Raw genomic sequence first — 22,704 nt, 5'->3', positions numbered from 1 at the left:
AAAGGCTGTTATAACTAGAATCCATGCTCCAGGGTTGCTAAATCCAGTCCTCGAAAACAGGCGAGCAGCTATACGTGCTAGCTGCTGCCCAATGGGGTGTCTTTTCCATGATCCAAGAGTTTTTTGAGTCAATCAAACTAGACAGATATAAAAGCGTATTTGCCATTTCTTCAATGACACCAGACAAATCCAGGACCAGGAAGAACAGGGTTGAAACTTTTGGTCCAGTAATGGGTCATGGAAATCCTGGTTTGTCTCTCCTTGGCCCTATAGCTTCCATACTCTTACTGCTTCTTTTATACCATTAGTCTTTTGTGCCCTAATCCACTTTGTGTCCAATAGAATGAAACCCTTCCACCTTCAGATGGTGTGAGGCAGGGCTTCTAGTCTATCCTCTTGGATGATGTGACTAGCCCTCCTTATGCAATTCTATAAGTGTATGTCAATTTTGAAGAAAATACAGATGGAACTTCATCCATGTTACCTCCATAAGACTATAGATATTTCTCTTGAGGGGGTGGAATGTTAATGTGGCTAAGCTGAATATGCCTAGATGTCTAAGAAGGGCCAAAAAGAATGGGCATTCCTGTGTTGTTGAATGAAGATTACTATAGAAGCAAACCAGCAATTACATATCTAAAATATTGCTCTTGTTCAGTGACCTTGTTGGGTGGTACTTTTGAATGAGAGCAGAAATGGAAAAAAAAATCCACAGTATTTGCATATGAAAAGTCTTGCTTCTCTTCAATAACCTGGTTGAGTGGGCAGCTTAGGGGGATTTCATATTCCCTTCAGCAAGGGGGCTTTTATGAAGCTCTGAGAGGAAGTTTAGAAATTCCATATCCAGAAAGCCTCCACCAAGAAATATCTCAGAAAGGTTGTAGGGGGAGGAGAAAATGAGGATTCACATCCACTTGCACAAAAACGTCAGTCTGAATGCAGACTAGACTGATATCTTTACTGAGATGCCTGCCTGGTCTCTCAGGTACACTCTATTCATTACATTTTTCATTAAATTTGGTTAGCGTGATTTTTTCTAAAAATAAACAAAAACAACAACACAAAACCAAATTCATTAGAGATTTGGGAACCCAAAGTTCTCAACTTTGTTATATCAAACTCAGATTTGCAGCTTTAACATTTTGAAATCAACAGCTGAGAAAAATGACAATTTAAAAAAATACAGAATTAGAATTTGAATGATTCTATCACATGGAAATATATCATTTTTAAAGGATTTATTTATTTATTTGAAACTCAGAGTTACAAGAGAGAAGGAGAGGCAGAGAGAGAAAGAGAGAAAGGTCTTCCATCTGCTGGTTCACTACCCAGATGGCCGTAATGGCTGGAGCTGCACTGATCCGAAGCCAGGAGCCAGGACTCCTTCTGGGTCTCCCACATGGTGCAGGGTCCCATGGGCTTGGGACATCTTCTACTGCTTTCCCAGGCCATAGCAGAGAGCTGGATCAGAAGAGGAGTAGCTGGGTCTAGAACTGGTGCCCATATGGGATGCTGACACTGCAGGCAGCGGCTTTACCTGTTGCGCCATAGCTGCAGCCCTGGAGATATATCATCAATCTTCTGTATACTATATAATTCATATGGAAATGCTATAGAAATACCTTATCTTGAAATCCATCTATTTTGAACTAATATCCTTCAGAAATGAAAATAAGCTTTAATCATTAATTTATACATTTAAGAGACTGAAGTAAAAATGTAACATTTTTATATAAACCTCATTAATATATTTATTCTCATAGCATTCTTGTGAAAAATATTCACTCCCTAATGAAAGAAAATTAAGATTCATAAAATAATAAACATTCTATAGTTAAAAGAGTATAGAGTTGGACCAGGGATAAATTCTCTCTCCAAAATTCCTGCTGTTGTTACAATACCATGTTACCAGAGAAAAAAGTTAATTAGTAAATCTTAAAAAAGAACAAAAATTTTAAGTGTAATTTATTAAATTCCAAGAGAAGATTTATAAGCAGGGGGCAAATCCACCCCTGTACTTTAACATACGCATGTTTACTTAGGTGCCACTTTCTGACTTCTAGTTCAATATCAAATGATAACAGCATACATTGTAAAAACACCATGAGGACCTTTCTCCCTGTCTCTCTCTCTCACTAACTCTGCCTGTAAAAAAAAAAAAAAAAAAAAAAAAGGCAAACAAAAACACCATGAGGTATTTATTTTATGTTCAAACTAATTTTTCAAGGGTGATTAAAACACGTTTTTTTCCCCCTCTATGCCTTCTCAATTTTTAGTTATGCTCATTTATAGCCTGGGATTGCCAGATTGCCAGATGTAATATTTCACTAAATGAAGGAACTTCTTAGATATTTGATACAATAAATCCAGAGTAGGGTACAAAATAAGACAATGTAATAAGAAGAAAAGTAAAAGAGCAACACAAACTAACAGTATCAAGACCCCAACTCAGGGCTGACTCTGTGGCATAGTAGGTTAGGCCTCTATTTGTAGCACTGACATCCCATATGGCCACCAATTTGAGTCCAGGCTGCTCTATTTCTGATCTAGCTCCCTGCTGATGGTCTGCAAAAGCAATTGAAGATGGTCCCTGAAACCACTTAGAAGACCCGGAAGAAGCTCCTGGCTCCTTGCTTTGGTCTGGACTATTTGGGGATTGAAGCAGGGGTTGGAAGACCTTTTTCTGTCTCTCCCTCTCTCTGTGACTCTGCCTCTCAAATAAATAAAGAAATATTAAAAAAATAAGTCCCCAACTCATAACCCACATTGATTCAAAGATCCAAACACTGCTCTTAAGTCAAATACCTAAGATTATTCTCAATGAATGGCAATATCTAGTCATCTTATGTGCTTTGGGTAATTGCGAATGAAGAACTTAATCTTGTAATACCTCATTGAAGGAATCTGGGACTAGAAGCAGGCAAGACTGGCTCCATCCTGCAGCTCCTCTCTAGCATATACAAACTAAACAAATCAGGATGGAAGCTCCTTGTGCTAGGTAGGAAGCTAAAAATTTGCCAATGTTTGTGAGAGATGACTGAAGAAATCAAAGCATGTGCAGAAACTCACCTTGGAAGCAGCCCAGGATTTTAAACTAAAAAATCTTGCCCATACCCTGCTAACTTTACACATCGTCTCAGCTTGCCTCCCAAGGAAAGCTCCCCAGGAAAACCCTCTCTCCTCAGCAGCAAATGGGTTACCTGGTCTGATAACATTGAGCAATAAAACCTTTACATCCTTCTTCCAATACTGGTACCAAGGGGGCAGCTCCTCTTTCTGGGGGCAGGTAGGCTCCCCAGTCTGAGTACTGAACCTTTGGGAGGAATTTCACTTAATTCATACTCAGCAACACTTTGTTCTGGAGAGGAAGGAGAGGAGGAGGGCAAATGGTGGGAACAACCGGACCCCTTTCCCTTATAAGCCCTGGTCTGAATACAGACTGCTCAGCTCTCTGCTCCTACCTGAGCTGCTTGCCTGGCCTTCCAGGTGTATTCTCTCCATTTAACCATGTAATCTTGCTTTCCCTAGGCTGAATGCCTGGACACTCTCAAATTCTATCCCATCCATTCTGATATATGCCCTACCCCATTAAACCTTGTTACCTCGCTAACCACTATTCTCTGTCTCATACCTGAATTCTTTCTTGTGTGAAGACAAGAACCTATCCCACCCATCTCCACTAACACTTGTAACAAATATTTGTCAAGATGACGAGATCTAGGTCTCTGATAGAGCAAGGACAAAAAGCCTTAAATCTACGTTGACATCTCACCTACATAACAGGCAGGCCCCCATTTCTCTGCCATGTTAAAATAGCCCCGCCTTACTTTGACCAGCCCTGTCCCACCTGGACTGTTGGACACACCACTATTTGAAGAATTCATCTATCAGTCTGAACTCTCCCCATTCCTCCCAATCTCCCTCCCCTGAACTCAGCAGCTCAGCCTCAGGGTCCAACCTCAGCCTCAGCCCAAATACCTCCAAACTCACACTGTTATCTCAAAAGACCTTAAGATCTAGCCTAAACTCTCTCTCTGTTTCAGCAAGCCAGCTTTAGTTCAGACCCTCTAGCCCCTTCCCACACTTTGTATTATATAAACCAGTGGTCTGTAAGGTAGGGTCTCTCTCTATGCTCTGTGTTCAATGGCAAAGCTCTGCTGGGCATTGACCTGGGAGTGAACCCCTCCCAGGCTTTATTCTTCTGAATAAACCTGGTCTGGCTGTGGGTTCATACTATGTCTCTTCTTTCTTGAGTAAAAGTAAATTATATAAAAATTAAAAATGTATAAATAAAAATATTTCTCAAGTAAAAATAAGCCAGAAAGAACTCCATTAAGACTGGTCCCCAGCATTCACAGTAAGTAATGTATAACCACCACCTTTATTCCTTAGGGATAATGTGAAATAGACATTCAAATACCCCTAGAGTGTGAGACATCATTGGCATGCTCTCTCTCTTTCTACAAGCCCCTGTCCTCTTACTGTTCAGAGCTTCTGTTTTTCTTAAATAACTTTACTACTTCTACTCTCTCCATTGTGTCCAGTATCATAAATCATCATCAAATCCAGGACAGGAATTTAGACTCATCTCACCAGATTACCAGTATCTAATATTTATTTGAAAGGCAGAGTTACAGAGAGACAGAGACAGAGGTAGAGAGAGAGAGAGGTCTTCTATCTGCTAGTTCACTCCCCATATGGCAGCAATGGTTAAAGCTGAGCTAATCTGAAGCCTGGAGCCAGGAACTTCTTCCAAGTATCCCATGTGGCTGCAGGGGCTCAAGCACTTGGGTCATCCTCTACTGCTTTCCCAGGCCATAGCAAAGACTTGATTGGAATTGGAGCATCTGCGTCTCAAACTGGCACCCATAGGGGATGCTGGCACTGTGCACAGCTTCTTTACCCGTTATACCACATTGCCGGCCCTTCTAATTCTTAAAAGTATCATTTAGTGCTTAGAAGAAGAAATTAAGCTCTTGAGGAAGTAATTATTCAAGATTTATGGGTTTTTATATATACTTTCATGAAGGCATATTTCATTGATGAATTAATTAAAACTCTCCAGTAAACTAAAAGCTGCAGTAGCAAAATAATGCCAGAGCTTAGAATATAAAATTCTAGTGGCTAGTTTAATTTGACATGGCCAAACTAAGCAAGTAAGCCAGTATATAGAAGTGTCACTGGAATTACATCTCTCACACAAACAAGCAAGCAAACAATAGGTCTTCTCTTGCATAAGACTAGCTTTTTACAACTCTCCCCTGTCTAGATAAGGTAACAGAAAATTTTAAAATTTTTTTTAGTTATGTAAGGTGAACAAATTTTTTTTACAATTATAGCATATTTAATTTGTACATAATATTCACTAAGTAAATATCAGAGAGTAAAATAAACGTAGAACCTTCTCTCCCCTCATCAAATTATTTCAAGAAACCTAATATTGGCACACCAATGAATTAAAGTATAAAAATCTTTAGGACTGATTACTCCTCTAAGAGCATACACCCTGCTTTATTTCATTTCCTCATTATCTTTCCCTCTAACACTCATTTTACTTCACTCATCAACTACTTTGTTAAGTCAAATTACGAAAACTCTAAAGAACAAAGACATATTATGTCTACTGGTTTTGATGTGGAGTTTTTAGTCTTCATAGCAAAAAATCTGTGTATTGGTGCAACTGGAAGGAATTTTATATAAGGCTTGAATCTCCAATCTGTACCAAAGTTTTTAAAGAAAGGCTTGGAAATCAGATTATTCTGGTTTAAAGTACTAACAACAACTTATTTTTAAAAACAAAACCAAACAGAATTCAATATTATCATTTATGCTTCTGCTCTCTTTTGCTGTTTTATACCTTTCCCTCCTATATTAGGTTCTAACTACTTGAGAACCTACTAACCTCAGCTCCCCAGTTTATCTTGGAAGGTACGATTTGAATGTTAAGTATAAAATCGTCCAGGTATTTAAATGCTGAGAGAGTTCAGAGGAATTTCCCCTGCAGAGTAACTACAAACATATCTCTTATGCTACATTGTCCTGTAGATATTTACATAGCTCATTTTTCTAATTCAACAATCCACAATGCTCATTATATACACTGACTTCGTTTCATTCCCTGAGCATCTGAAGTAACAGTCAAGGACTTGAGCTGCAATTTTCTACACTATCCTGAGATGGCCCATGATCAAAATCATTTCAGATGCCATGGGGTGTTAGGTCATTATTCTCTCCTGCAAACCTACTTCAGACTATGACAGATACTGGCACACCTCCTCTTTCCCCTTACCTCTAAACTACCCTGGCCACAAACCTCTGGTTGTCTGTTACCAATAACAGACTTTCTTCAGTACTCATATCTATAAGAGAAAGTTTTATATATTTAAAACTTTATATATTTAACTGTACATCTCCTCTTAAGATATATTTTTCTCTTCAGTTCCTATCTTTTGTCTAATTTTTAAAATTTTTTTCTTAAGATTTTTATTTATTTGAAAGAGTTAGAGAGGGATCCTCCACCCGTGGTTCACTCTCCAAATGGCTGCAATGGCCAGAACTGGGCCAATGCAAAACCAGGAGCCAGGAGCTTCTTCTGGGTGCAGCTTCCACTCAGGTGCAGAGGCCCAAGCATTTGGGCCATCTTCCACTGCTTTCCCAGGGACATTAGCAAGGAGCTGGATGGGAAGTGGAGCAGTCTGGACATGAAGCAGTGCCCACAGGCAGCAGTTTAACTGACTGAGCCACAGTACTGATCCTCTTTTGTCTAACTTAAAAATATGGAACGCTTCACGAATTTGCGTGTCATCCTTGCGCAGGGGCCATGCTAATCTTCTCTGTATCATTCCAATTTTAGTATATGTGCTGCCGAAGCGAGCACTGTGAACAAATTTTTTGTGCTCTGTATATTAATTACCATAAATCAGAGAAAACAATTGTAAACCTCCTGTATGTATTTTTACCTTTTTGTGTTTTTTTTTTTTTTGAAAAGGACAAGATACTAGTATGAGTACTAGAAATATAATAATGGTTAGCAGTGGCAGGCACTGTGGTGTAGTGGGTAAAGCTGGCACCTGCAGTGCAGGCATCCCATATGGGCACCAGTTTGAGTCCCAGCTGCTTCACTTCTGATCCAGCTCTCTGCTATAGCCTGGAAAAGCAGTGGAAGATGATTGGGCCCCCACACCCTCATGGGAGACCCAGAGGAAGTTCCTGGCTCCTGGCTCCTGGCTCCTGGCTCCTGGCTCCTGGCTCCTAGCTTCAGATCAGTGCGGCTCTGGCTATTACAGGCAATTGGGGAGTGAACCAGTGGATGGAAGACCTCTCTCTCTCTCTCTCTGCCACTCCTCTCTTTGTGTATCTCTGACTTTCAAATAATTAAAATAAATCTTTAAAAAAAGAAATACAATGGTTAGCAATCTTAAATAATAACTGATATTAAATATGGGCAGATGAAAAATACATTTTTGTATAACAAATGTGCATGGAAAACTCAGTAAAACTTAACAGAAAAAATTTGAGTTTATGAGAAGAAAATTTCAGAAAAAAAGTCCACATTAATAAATTTAAGCTTGATTTAGCTATTTTGGTAGAAAACCTAGGACTAATGAAAGAGTAGAACATGGAGGATAGCAGGAAGTAAAACCATGAAAATAGTGGTTACCTATTAACATACTCAAGAAACAACTTTTTTTTTGACAAGCAGAGTTAGACAGTGAGAGAGAGAGAGACAGAGAGAAACGCCTTCCTTTTCCGTTGGTTCACCCCCAAATGGCTGCTAAGGCTGGCGCGCTGTGCGGATCCGAAGCCAGGAGCCAGGTGCTTCCTCCTGGTCTCCCGTGCGAGTGCAGGGCCCAAGCACTTGGCCATCCTCCACTGCCTTCCTAGGCCACAGCAGAGAGCTGGACTGGAATAGGAGCAACCGGGACAGAATCTGGCACCCCAACTGGGACTAGAACCAGGGGTGCCAGTGCCGCAGGTGGAGGATTAGCCAAGTGAGTCATGGAGCCAGCCTCATGAAACAACTTTTGGGCCGGCGCCGCTGCTCACTAGGCTAATCCTCCGCCTGCGGCACTGGCACCCCAGGTTCTAGTACTGGTCGGGGCACCGGATTCTGTCCCGGTTACCCCTCTTCCGGCCAGCTCTCTGCTGTGGCCAGGGAGTGCAGTGGAGGATGGCCTAAGTACTTGGGCCCTGCACCCCATGGGAGACCAGGAGAAGTACCTGGCTCCTGCCATCAGATCAGCGCAGTGTGCAGGCCGCGGCTGCCATTGGAGGGTGAACCAATGGCAAAGGAAGACCTTTCTCTCTGTCTCTCTCTCTCACTGTCCACTCTGCCTGTCAAAAAATAAAAAAAAAAAAGAAACAACTTTTGACTTGTGAGGAAAAATGCCCCCATGCTCTTGGAATATTTATAAGAAAAGAATTTTTATTATAGGCTTATTATTATTATTTTCATATATTTTAAAATATTTTATTATAGAATTTATATAGCAGTCTATACATGACTGAGTGGCTGAAAGTAATGTTTCATGTCTTACATTAAACTGCAAGTCTTCAAAAAATCTTAAAGTTCTTTAAAAGGAAAAGGAGTGTAATTTTCTTTAAATAGGAACAGTGACTTGAAAGAGATTTGGAAAATTGAAACTTAGGAAAACACACATCTGTTCTTTTTTTCCATTTGGTGATCTTTGACCCAACTTGTTATCTGTCTTTAAAAGGACAACTAGCAGGTGAAGCACTAGGCTTTCATAACTAAGAGTTTTCCTGAATACATATCTGGCAATAATGGCAAATTTACACTGTGAAGTGTTTTAAATAAGATGACAGCCTCAACCCATCCAGTAAACAGATTCAAGATATTGGATAAATGATGAGCATATGCACGTACATTGTCAACATTCTCTCCTGAAGGAAGTAAATATATACAGTAAGGCTCTTCCCTCTGCAAGAGTCCTAAGATTACAGTATCATCAAACATCACCATAAAGCTTATTTTTAGTAATAAAAATTTAAACAGCATTAGCAGTGTTAAGAGGAATGTTTATAGCAATTGGTGCCTACATCAAGAAATTGGAAAGGTACCATTAAATGTGCTATCAATGGATCTCAAGGATCTAGAAAAAAACAAGAACAAACCAAACCAAAAACACGTAGAAGAAAATAAATAATTAAAATTAAAGAAATCAACAAAATTGAAACCAAAAAAATACACAAGACCAGCAAAATGAAGAGCTTGTTTTTTTAAAAAACAAACAAGATTGATACACCATTGGTCCAACTAAACAAAATAAGAAGACCCAGATCAATAAAATTAGAGATGAATAAGGAGATGTAACAAAAGAGACCACAGAAATAAAAAGAATCATCAAAATTACTATAAAGAGCTGTATGCCAACAAGCTGTGAAACCTAGAAGAAATGGATACATAGATTCCTGGCCACATACAACCTCTCTAAATTTAGCCATGAAGACATAGAAAACCCAAACAGACCCATTACCAAGTCAGAAATTGAATCAGTAATAAAGATGCTCCCCAAAAAAAGCACCCAGGACCAGATGCTGAATTCTACCAAATATTTAAAGAAGAACTAACAGCACTTCTTCTCAAATTATTCAAAACAATTAAAAGAGAGGGCATCCTTCCAACTGATTTCTATGAAGCCAGCATCACCTTAATTCCTAAACTTAGAAAAGATGAAACAGAAAAAGATAACTACAGTCCAATTTCTCTGATGAACATAGATGTAAAAATCCTCAACAAAATTCTGGCCAAATGAATACAACAACAAATTAGAAAGATCATTCACCCGGACCAAGTAGGATTTATCCCTGGTATGCCGGGATGGTTCAACATTTGCGTATTATACAGATGCAAATAATGCATCATATTAACAAACTGAAGAACAAAAGCCATATGGTTACCTCAATAGGTGCAGAGAAATCATTTGATAAAATACAATACCATTTCATGATGAAAACTCTACACAAATTGGGTATCAAAAGAACATTCCTCAACACAATCAAGGCAATTAATGACAAACCCATGGCCAGCATCATGTTGAATGGGGAAAAGTTGAAAGCATTCCCACTGAGATCCAGAACCAGAAAAAGATGTCCACTCTCACCATTACTATTCAATATATTCCTGAAGGTTTTAGCCAGAACCAATAGACAGAAAAAGAAATCAAAGGGATTTAATTTGGGAAAGAGGAGCTCAAACTATCCCTATTTGAGGATGATATTATTCTATATATAGGGGATCCAGAAAACTCCACCAAGAGAACATTCCAACTCATAGAACAGCTTGGTAAAGTAGCATGATATAAAATCAATACACAAGGGGCTAGCACTGTGGTTCAGCAGGTTAAAGCCCTGGCATGGAGCACCAGCATCTCATATGGTACCAGTTCTAGTCCCAGATGCTACTCTCCCAATCCAACTCTCTGCTGTGGCCTGGGAAATCAGTGGAGGATGGCCCAGGTCCTTGGGCCCCTGCACCCAGAGGAGGATCCTGGCTCCTGGCTTCAGATCAGCACAGCTCTGGCCATTGCAGACAATTGGGGAGTGAACCAGAGGATGGGAGACCTCTCTCCCTCTCTCTCTCTCTCTCTCTCTTCCTCTCCTTCTCTTTCTGTGTGATTCTGACTCTCAAATAAATAAATCTTTAAAAAAATCAATACAAAAAAATCAACAGACTTTGTATATGCAGACAATGCCATGGCTGAGAAAGAAATTCTAAGATCAATCTTATTCACAATAGCTACCAAAAAATCAAATACCTTGGAATAAACTTAACCAAGTATGTCAAAGGTTTCTATCATGAGAATTACAAAACCTTAAAAAATGAAATACAAGATACAAAAAATGGCAAATCTTGCATGTTCATGGATTGGAAAAATCAATGTCATCAAAATGTCCATTCTTCTAAAAGCAATTTACAGATTCAATGTGATATCAGTCAAAAAACCAGACATTCTTCTCAGATCTAGAAAAAATGATGCTGAAATTCATATGGAAACACAGGATAACTTGAATAGCTAAGCAACCTTATACAACAAAAACATTGCTGGAGGCATCACAATACCAGATTTCAAGACATACTACATGGCAGTTATAATCAAAACAGCATGGTGCTAGCTTAAAAACTGATGGATAGACAAATGGAACAGAATAGAAATTCCAGAAATCAATTCAAATAGCTATAACCAACTTATATTTGACCAAGGAGCTAAAACCAATCCCTGGAACAAGGACAGTCACTTCAACAAATGGTGCTGGGAAAACTGGATTTTCACATGCAGGAATATGAAACAGGATCTCTACCTTACATCTTACACAAAAATCCATTGAAAATGTACTAAAGACCTAAATACCATCAAATTATTAGGGAACATTGGGGAAATCCTGCAAGATACTGGCATAGACAAAAACTTCTTGGAAGAGGTCTCAGAGGTATAGGCTATCAAAGCCAAAATTAACAAATGAGATTATGTCAGATTGAGAAGCTTCTGTACTGAAAAGAAAGTGAAGAAGCAACTGACAAAAAAGGAGAAATTATTTGCAAACTATGCAACTGATAAGGGATTGATACCCAGAATAGACAAAGAGATCAAGAAACTCCCCAACAACAAAACAAACAACCCACTGAAGAGATGGTGAAAGGACTTAAACAGACATTCTTCTAAAGTGGGATCGAAATGGCCAACAGACACATGAAAAAATGTTCAGGATCATTAGCTGTCAGGGAAATCCAAATCAAAACAACGATGAGGTTTCACCTTACCCCCATTAGAATGGCTTTCATATAGAAATCAACAAACAACAAATGCTGGGGAGGTGTGGGTAAAAATGTATCCTAATCCCCTGTTGGAATGTAAACTGGTAAATCCACTATGGAAGACAGTATGGAGATACCTCAGAAATCTGAATATAGACCTGCCATATGACCCAGACATCCCACTCCTAGGAATTTATCCAAGGGAAATGAAATCAGCAAATAAAAGAGTCATTTGCATCCCCATGTTTATTGCAGCTCAATTCACAATAGCTAAGTTGTGGAATCAACCTAAATTCCCATCAGCTGAGGACTGAAGACTGAATAAAGAAATTATGGGTTATGTAATACTGCATAGTAGTAAAACAAAATGAAATCCAGCCATTTGCAACAAAATGAATGAATCTGGAAAATATCATACTTAGTGAAATAAGCTAGTCCCAAAAGGACAAATAGCATATGTTCTCCCTGATCTGTGATAACTAATAGATCACCTAAAAGAAAATCTGTAGAAGGGAAATTGACACTTTGAAAAGTAATGACTTTGAACAACCCTTGTATTGACTGTCAAGGAACAGTATATTTTTTAATGGAGAATGGGACTGGGAATGGAAGAGGGAGGAGGAGGAGAGTTGGGAGAGGGGGTGGAAGGGTGGGTATGGTGGGAAGAATCACTATATTCCTAAAGGCGTACATTTGAAATTTGTACTCATTAAAAAAAAGGTTTCTTTGGGAAAAGAAATAAAGTTCTGTAAGAGTTCAAAACAATTGTTTAAAGATTATTTTGACAAACTCTTGGCTATGTGAATTTTATAACAGAATCAGGATATTAAGCAATTTACAACTGTTACTAACAGAGTGGTACAATTTTTTATGTTGTTTACCTACTGGTTGACATTGGCTATTCCTGAAAATCAGCCAGTGAAAAATTATTTAGGTTGATCTTAAAGTTTAGGTTTTTATTACGTAAATTAAAACTACAAGTATGCTTGAGTAGCATATTTTCCCAAAATTTCAAGTTTATAAGTGGTACTACTCTGTTCACTGAAAATAGACATTGTGATGTAGAAAATAATATATATATATATATTAATTATATCCCCTGTTGATGGAAAGTGAGATTCCTCTTTCATAAATTGAGTGGGACTGAGCAGTGCTTAAAAATTAAAGATTTAGAAAGAGTCAACATGCACCTTATGTATAATGTATGGATTACAGAATAGTATCTTAAGAGTACTAACACATATCAAGTCTAATTTTTATTCTACAAAGGTCTTTCCCAATGAGAAAGAATAAAAAAATTGAAATTCATTAAACAATTAAAATGATCCAACAATCCTACTACTAGTATCTATCCAAAATAAAGTAAATCATTATATCTAGGAGTTAACTGCACTCCCATTTTATTGCAGAAATATTCATAATAGCCTAGATATGGAGTCAACTGAGGTATCCATCAACATAAAAATGATTAAACAAAATGTGGTATATATACACAACGGTATATTATTCAGTCATAAAAGGGAAGACAGCTTGTAATTTACAGCAAAGTGGTTATAACTGGCTCAAATAAAAAGGTAAAGTATTTGTAGTCACTGGAAGAAGTAAATCTGAATAGGTTTGCTAATTTAGCTAAAGTGTGGAGCATTTACTGTAAACTCTGAGGTTCTTTACTTCTACGAATAATTTGCAGCTTTACCAAGTAAATAGAACCAGAATTATTTTCATTACTACTGATATTATTTAACAACTTTGCTTACATAATTGAAAAACAGCCTAATTGATAGAAAATAACACATCAAACAAAGGGACACACCTAGAAATTCACATAAAGAACATGAAACAATGCCTTTGCCTATTTTCAGTTGATAGTTTTCAATTATATTGTGTTTCCTTGACTTGATTATACACAAAAAATATGCTATATGGTTTATTGCTAATGTTAAATTTCTGACTTAAAATCCATGTTTTGAAAAATAGAAAGGAATTAATCCTTATCTGAATAGATTTCTTTTCTAGGACATGACATCAATTTTTATTTTTTTTAAGATTTAGTTATTTATTTTAAAGTAAAAGTTACAGAGAGGTAGATACAGAGGAAGAGAAAAAGAGACAGATAAAGAGGTCTTCCTCCACCGGTTCACTCCCCAGATGGCCACAATGGCCGGAGCTGTGTCCATCTGAAGCCAGGAGCCAGGAGCTTCTTCCAGGTCTCCCACATGGGTGCAAGGTGCCAAGGACTTGGGCCATCTTCCACTGCTTTTTCAAGCCATAGCAGAGAGCTGGATCAGAAATGGAGCAGCTGGGACTCGAACCAGTACCCAAATGGGATGCTGGCACTGCAGGCAGTGGTTTAACCTGACACGCCATAGCATCAGCCCCTCAATTTTCTATTTAAGACTTTAAAAGAAGATGATGCTATTCCCAAAACAAGAAAAATGTGTTCTAACATAAATTTAGTGATAAAATAATAAATGTAATTTAAAAATGAGAACATTACTCATCAACATTTTCTTCCTTTAATCTTGTCATTGGAATAAAAATTATATCTCAAGAATATATAAAATTAACCTGAAAATGTATTATGTATAGAAAACATCACTGTTATTTGCATAAGATTACTAGTTATTAATCAGTTTGTGTTAAGAATGGCACACCTAATATTGTAGAACAAATGCTGTTTAGATACAATAATTGTCAGAGTTACAGAATCACATATTTAAATTCTGTGTCAGCCATTAAATGATATTAATCTATACTAACTATAGATAATATATTACATTTTAGGAATGTTTGAAGAATGTTGTCCGAGAATAGTCAATGTCTAGAAGTTAAAAATATTTAAAGCTGAGTTCTACAGGAAGATCTGATAAGCCAAGTGCTTTTTTTTGATCCAAAACTCTTAGATCTTTTGTGACAAATATGTATAGTCCAGGCCAAACAATGTGTGTGTCTAATTTAGCCTGCTTGTGACTGGTTGTAGGTGTAATTGAGTGTCTAATTTGTACTCTTGGCTGGATGTCCCAGTGGCTAATTATGCATTTAGTTGCTGTGGGTGCAATTCGGTTTCTTGTGCATTGTAGGCTCAAATCTTAAACTCATTTGGAAGGCTACTGTGACTAAAAGGTCAACTTAAAATCCAAGGAAACTTGGCCACTGTAGTAGTAATTGGAGAAACAATTTATAGATTACTGAATTTTTTAAATTTATCAGAAAATAGAAGAAAACACAGAAGAATAAAGGGTTTAAAGGAACCACATAGAATGACATAATTTCATTCATTAGGAAGCATATAATTTCCTTTTTTTTTAGTTCAGTATGCATTAGTTGTTACTGGGGAAGTGAATGAATTAGAATATTCTAAGACCTATGTCACTGCTTATCCCTTTAAGTCATTCTTAATAAATTAATACAGATTGATAGCTATAATATAAGCACTGTAAAAATTATGGCTGGGGAAAAAAGAAAATTAGATAAAATGTGCAGATATTATCTTTACAGTGACAACAAAACATTATAACTATTTTATTTTATTTATCAGTTTGGGAAAATCATTCGACATTTCTATGTACTTCCCCTGGTATCTAGTTTACTTTTTTTTTCTAAATTTTTTTCCAGGCAGAATTAGACACTGAGAGACAGAGAGAGCGCTATAGACAGTGAGAGAAAGAGACAGAGAGAAAGGACTTCCTTCTGTTGGTTCACAACCCTAATGTCTGCTATGGCTGGCACTGGACCAATCCGGAGCAACCGGGACTAGAACCAGGGGTGCCGGTGCTGCAGGTGGAGGATTAGCCAAGTGAGCCTCAGCGCCGGCCTGGTAAAAAGTTTAAACTGGGAAATTTCCATGTGCTCAAGACATCACTTCCCACTTGATTAATTAATAAATAGTTAAATATATAGACATTATTTCATAAACATTCATCTTTGAGTTATTCACACAATTTTGTACAGAAACCACTTGGAAAATATTCTCTTCTTTTTACTGGAGGTAGTATGTAAAGCTGACTTTGTTAGTGTGTTGGATAAGAGAAATCAATCTGGGGCCCAGGGTAGTCAATATTAAGATGGGTTAATGACTTATGTATATGCAATATACAACTGCTTTGCCTTCTTTAAATTGCCTTTGTTTAAATTATATTTTCTCATAAATAATTCAAGAGAAAACAGTTTGATTCTAGTTGGTCAAGTCAATTAATGATTGCTTCAAAGTATTTACTTATGTTAGATTCACAACAAATGCCAAGGGATACTGAGAAACCATCAACTGCTTCATTTTGACCACATAGAGAATGTTAGATACTTGCTCTGTGACTAGCAAACAACAATCCTCACTTTTATAGAAACAAAGTATGAAGATACATGTATTACAAAGACCTTTCTCTTATTTTCTGCTGAGGGAGGCATTTTATGTGCTGTAGGAGAAAGTTATAATATTTCAAATAATAAAGAAAAGAAACATATCCTAAAGATAATTGCTCCTCTACACGGAGGGAAAAGATGGCTTTCGTTTGTATTCTTCCAACCAATGTCCCAATCTGGCAACAAAGTAAAAGTATTCATGAAAATGATGAAAATGCAAACAGTTGGTTAAATTGCAAGACTTTTTTTTTTCACATTATGAGCTTTGTTAGGTTATATTTGATTGCTTGTGTTCAGTCTCTTCCACAACATAAGCATGGCTGCCTCCTTGTTATAGTTCTCTCACTTCTAAGCTTTCATTTCATTGATTATGCACATAAAATTGAAGAGATTTTAAAAATATACATGACTTCACATGCTTTATATATTGAAATATAAAAATACCAATATTCCTCCTTAAAGGTAACTATCCCTACTGTCTCTATTTCTGGTTTGTCCTTTTTAATCAGCACCTCAAGATGCATTGCTTGAAGTTCATTCCCTTACACTTAAACTAACCTTAAACCATAGCAATGAAAATATTGAGTCTGGAACAGACAACCTCATAGGTATGTTGGGCATTTCATAGAATAACATATCTGACACATGATAAAGTTGAATAACATTTCTTGAATTTGATTGAGATGTAATATTTGAATAAAAAGATGTTCAAAAATAAAATGTAAGCCTTGTCTGAAACATAAATTTTAATCATTTTTCTAAAACCAAACAGTAAGGTTTTGCTCAAATTTCTATGGAATCAAATACTTTGTTCTGTTTTTTTTTTGCTTAGTTTTGCTCTGATCAAGCTTTCATTGAATTAGCATATACAGTTTGTCATCTTGAGAGACTTTCTCTGCTCTCTGATACCCCTTTGCATGGCTTGCCCAACAGGATTTTGTTCTGTTCATTAGAGGCTTAGTCTTTGTTCCCCATGTTGGTTGTGCACCATCCTTCAATTTTTTTATTATGGAAATGCCAGAAAAATTTAATAAGATTTTCCAATGTAGGAAAAAAAAATGTTGACTGCATACTATGTGCCAGAGAGCCCCCGGGCCTTGTAGTGGAAGCAGATGATGAGGGAACTTCTTCAACTCAAACTTGCAGAACGTGGCTAAGTTAGATAAGGAAAATGATGGTTTTATTCCACTGTAAGTTTGAAAGTACCATGATAAAGTCTACCACGTAAAGTAACACCCTAACTAGAGAAATGCAATTCAGGTTGGCCTGTTTACAAAAGGTTTTGAGAGAGTAGATGTTTGTTGAACTTGAAGGTATAGAATCAATTTTAAGTTGAAAGAGAAGTAAGTTGTAAGTTATAAAAATGAGGCGTTCATAAATTCACAGATCTGTGGAGTTCATTATGGGATGTGTAATTAACTTCATATGCCTGGTGCAATATAAGTAAGGAGGGAAAGAGCTGTTGGAGCAGAAGGTGGATAACAGGGCAGAAGAAGTATCCTGGATTATTTCTGTACTAGGTTGAGGATCTCTTTTGTTATAAAAATAAAAATAATTATTGAATAGTTTAAATAACATTTACAGGAATCACAAAAATTTAGTAATAATGAAATAAAAAGGTAATAGCAATTATGTTAAAGAAACAAATATAAAGACAAAAACAGGAAATGTAGAAAACTTTAACAAATAGAATAGGAAAGACCTGAAAAGCAGTTAAATCTTGAAGAATAATGGTGATATAATTTTTTTATGCTGGGAAACAAGAAAAAGAAATAGGCCATGACTGGAATTAAGGAAGATTTAACTTGATATATTTCCATTTGTGAGCTGACTAGGCAATGCAGTCAATAAGGAAGGTTTCATATTTGGGGTTGCTTAAGCCAACATGTAATTTTTTTTCGCTATAGTCTTTTTTTTTATTTAATGAGCATAAATTTCCAAAGTACAGCTTATGGATTACAATAGCTTCTTCCCCCCCGTAACTTCCCTCCCACCCACAACGCTCCCCTCTCCCACTCCCTCTGCCCTTCCCCTTCACATCACGATTAATTTTCAATTATCTTTATATACAGAAGATAAATTTAGCATATGTTAAGTAAAGATTTCCACATTTTGCTCCCACACAGAAACACAAAGTGTAAAATACTATTTGAGTACTAGTTATAGCATTAACTAAACACCTAAGAGTAATTGTGTATTGATTACAGAGTTCAACCAATAGTTTTAAGTAGAATATAAAATGCATCTTTTGTATTGTTGTGGCTCCCCCCACTAACCTACCTCCCTCCCGTGGCCCTCCCCTCACCCACTCCCTCTCCCATCCCGCCCTTCATCACGTTTCATTTTCAATTACCTTCATACACTGAAGATCAACTTAGTATATAGTAAGCAGGGATTTCAACAGGTTGCACTCACACAACTGAACCAGCTATAGGGTATTGTTTGACTAGTAGTGTTGTTTTTGAGTTTCATAGTTAAACATATTAAGGACAGAGATCCTGCGTGGGGAGCATGAACCCAGTGACTACCATTGTTGATTTAACAATTGGCACTCTTATTTATGATGTCAGCAATCACCTGAGACTCTTGCTATGAGCTGTCTAGGCTATGGAAGCCCCTTGAGTTCACCAACTCTGAACTTGTTTAGTCAAGTCCATATCACAGTGGGGGTTCCTTCCTCCCTTCAGAGAAAGGCGCCTCTCTCCTTGATGGCCTGATCCTTCTGCTGGGGTGTTGTTCACCAGGATCCTTCATTTAGATTGGTTTTTTTTTGCCACTGTGTCATGGCGTTCCATGCCTGTGAGACTCTCATGGACCTTTTAGTCAGATCCGAATGTCCCAAGGGTTGATTCTGAGGCAGGAGTGCTGTTTTGGGCATTTGCCATTCTATGAGTCTGCTGTGTGTCCTGCTTCCCCCGCAGGATCATTCTCTCCCTTTTGATTCTATCTTTCATTATTTGCTTACACTGGTCTTATTTGTGTAATATCTTCAACACTTACCCTATCTTTTTGATCAGTTGTGTATTTATATTTATCACTTTATGAAGTGCGCTGGCATTGGTACTTGCCTCCTTGGTAAGGTTGAGTTGAAATCCCCTGGCACATTTCTAGTTCCACCACTGGAGTTAGGTCTGAGTGAGTATGTGCCATCCTATATATCTCCTCCTTCTCTTATTCCCACTCCTATGTTTCACAGAGATCAATTTTCTGTTAATTTTTAAACGCTTAAGAATGGTTGTGCATTGATTGCAGAGTTCAACCAGTGGTCTTTTGTAGAGCAAAACAAACAACAACAACAACAAAAATACTAAAGGAACAAAATAGTAAGTTGTTACTCAACAGTCTAGACAAGGGCTGCTCATGTCATTATCTCTCATAGTGTCCATTTCACTTCAATGGGTATCATTTTAGGTGCTTGTTTAGTTGCCATCGATCAGGGAGAACATGTGATATTTGTCCCTTTTGGACTGTCTTATTTCACTCAGCATGATGTTTTCCAGCTTCCTCCATTTTGTTGTAAATGCCCGGATTTCATTGTTTTTTACTGCTGTATAGTGTTCCATAGAGTACATATCCCATAGTTTCTTTATCCAGTCATCCGTTGATGGAGATTTAGGTTGATTCCATGTCTTAGCTATTGTGAATTGAACTGCAGCAAATATTGATGTGCAAATGGCTTTTTTCACCCCTTTAATTCCATCTGGGTATATTCCAAGGAGTGGGATGGCTGGGTCCTGTGGTAGTGCTATATTCAGGTTTCTGAGGATTCTCCAGACTGTCTTCCACAGTGGCTTTACCAGTTTGCATTCCCACCAACAGTGTATTAGTGTCCCTTTTTCTCCACATCCTCTCCAGCATCTGTTGTTGGTTGATTTCTGTATGTAAGCCAGTCTAACCGGAGTGAGGTGGTATCTCATTGTGGTTTTGATCTGCATTTCCCTGATGGCTAGGGATCCTGAGCATTTTTTCATGTGTCTGTTGGCCATTTGGATTTCCTCTTTTGAAAAAATGTCTGTTAAGGTCCTTGGCCCATTTTTTTTATTGGGTTATTTGTTTTGATTCTGTGGTGTTTTTTGATCATTGTGTAGATTCTAGTTGTTAATCCTTTATATGTTGTGTGGTTTGCGAATAACATCTCCCATTCTGTTGGTTGCCTCTTCGCTTTCCTGACTGTTTCCTTTGCTGTTAAGAAACTCTTCAATTTTAGGTAATCCCATTTGTTTATTTTATCTTTGATTACCCGTGCCTCTGGGGTCTTCTCCAGGAATTCTTCGCCTATTCCGATATCTTGAAGGGTTTCCCCTATGCTCTCAATTAGTTTCATGGTGTCATGGCGCATCTCTAGTTCTTTGATCCATGTTGAGTGGATTTTTGTATAAGGTGTAAGGTAGGGGTCTTGCTTCATACTGCGACATGTGGACATCCAGTTTTCCCAGCACCATTTGTTGAAGAGGCTCTCCTTGTTTCAGGGGTTGGTTTTAGGTCCTTTGTCGAATATGAGTTGGTTACAGATGTTTGGATTGATCTCCGGTGTTTCTATTCTGTTCCATTGGTCTATCCATCTGTTTTTGTACCAGTACCAGGATGTTTTGATTATAACTGCCCTGTAGTATGCCTTGAAGTCTGGAATTGTGATGCCTCCGGCCTTGTTTTTATTGTTAAGTATTGCTTTAGCTATTCTGGGTCTCCTGTTTCTCCATATGAATTTTGGCATCGTTTTTTCTAGGTCTTTGAAGAATGACTTGGGTATTTTGATTGGTATTGCATTGAACTTGTAAATTGCTTTTGGGAGAATGGACATTTTGATGATATTGATTCTTTCAATCCATGAGTATGGCAGGTTTTTCCATTTTTTTTGTGTCGTCTTCTATTTCTTTCTTTAGTGTTTTGTAATTTTCATCATAGAGGTCTTTGACCTCCTTGGTTAAATTTATTCCAAGGTACTTTATTGTTTTTGTGGCTATTGTGAATGAGATTGATCTTAGTAGTTCTTCCTCGGCCCTGGCATTGTCTGTGTATACAAAGGCTGTTTATTTCTGAGCGTTGACTTTGTATTCTGCTACTTTACCAAACTCTTCTATGAGTTCCAGTAGTCTTTTATAGGAGTTTATCGGGCCCCTATATTTAGTATCATGTCACCTGCAAATAGGGATAATTTAATTTCCTCCTTTCCCATTTGTATCCCTTTAATTTATTTTTCTTGCCTGATGGCTCTGGCTAACACTTCTAGGACTATATTGAATAGCAATGGTGAGAGTGGGCATCCCTGTTGGGTGCCAGTTTTCAATGGAAATGCCTCCAACTTTTCCCCATTCAATATGATGCTGGCCTTTGGTTGATCATAGACTGCCTTAATTGTGTTGAGGAATGTTCCTTCTAACCCCAATTTGCTTAGGGTCTTCATCATGAAAGGGTGTTGTATTTTGTCAAACGCTTTCTCTGCATCTATTGAGATAACCATATGATTTTTGTTTCTCAATTTATTAATGTGATGTATTACATTGATTGACTTTCGAATATTGAACCATCCCCGCATACCAGGGATAAATCCCACTTGGTCCAGGTGAATGATCTTTCTGATGTGTAGTTGGATTCGGTTTGCCAGAATTTTGCTGAGTATTTTTGCATCTATGTTCATCAGGGAGATAGGTCTGTAGTTTTCTTTCTCTGTTGTGTCTTTTCCGGGCTTAGGAATTAAGGTGATATGGGCTTCGTAGAAGGAATTTGGAAGGATTCCCTCTCTTTCAATCGTTTTGAATAATTTGAGAAGAACTAGGGTTAGTTGTTTTCTAAATGTCTGGTAAAATTCAGCAGTGAAGCCATCCGGTCCTGGGCTCTTCTTTTTCAGTAGTGCGTTTATTACTGATTCAATTTCTTCCATGGTTATGGATCTGTTTAGATTTTCTATATCTTCACAGCTCAGTTTAGGAAGGTTGTATTTGTCCAGGAATCTATCCATTTCTTCCAGGTTCCCCAATTTGTTAGCATACATCTCTTTGTAGTAGTTTCTGATGATTCTTTTTATTTCTGTTGTGTCCGTTGTTACATTTCCATTACTATCTTTGATTTTACAGATTTGGGTCTTCTCTCTCCGTTTTTTGGTTAGTTGGGCCAATGGTGTGTCGATTTTGTTTATTTTTTCAAAGAACCAGCTCCTGGTTTTGTTGATCTTTTGTATTTTTTTTTTGTTTCAATTCTGTTTATTTCCTCTCTGATCTTTAGTATTTCTTTCCTCCTTTTGGATTTGGGCTTGATTTGCAGCTGTTTTTCTAAATACTTAAGGTGCATGGAGAGTTCATTTGTTTCATTCCTTTCCAGCTTCTTGATGTAGGCACTAATTGCTATAAACTTTCCTCTTAGCACTGCTTTTGCTGTGTCCCACAGGTTTTGATAGGTTGTGTTATCATTTTCATTTCTTTCTAGAAATCTTGTGATTTCTCTTTTAATTTCTTCGATGACCCACTGTTCATTTAGGATCATGTTGTCCATTCTCCATATATTTGCATATGGTGTAGAGATTCTTGGGTTGTTGATTTCAAGTTTCACTGCACTATGGTCTGAGAAGCTGC

At 37.5% G+C, this 22,704-nt stretch overlaps 1 non-coding gene across 1 annotated transcript; it reads right to left on the bottom strand.

Annotated features, from left to right (window-relative positions):
• Positions 1-6,770: 6,770 nt before the first annotated feature.
• LOC149126980 (U6 spliceosomal RNA) lies at positions 6,771-6,877 on the bottom strand. The gene has a single exon (XR_016233360.1). It is a non-coding gene; the product is annotated as a U6 spliceosomal RNA (small nuclear RNA).
• Between the last annotated feature and the right edge of the window lie 15,827 nt (positions 6,878-22,704).

The sequence above is a fragment of the Oryctolagus cuniculus genome, chromosome 4, assembly GCF_051225735.1.
Source record: "Oryctolagus cuniculus isolate XC-2025 breed Fujian yellow rabbit chromosome 4, ASM5122573v1, whole genome shotgun sequence".
NCBI classification, from domain to species: Eukaryota; Metazoa; Chordata; class Mammalia; order Lagomorpha; family Leporidae; genus Oryctolagus; species Oryctolagus cuniculus.
The sequence above is the reverse complement of the archived record's forward strand: the minus strand, read 5'-3'. Positions and strand labels throughout refer to the sequence as shown.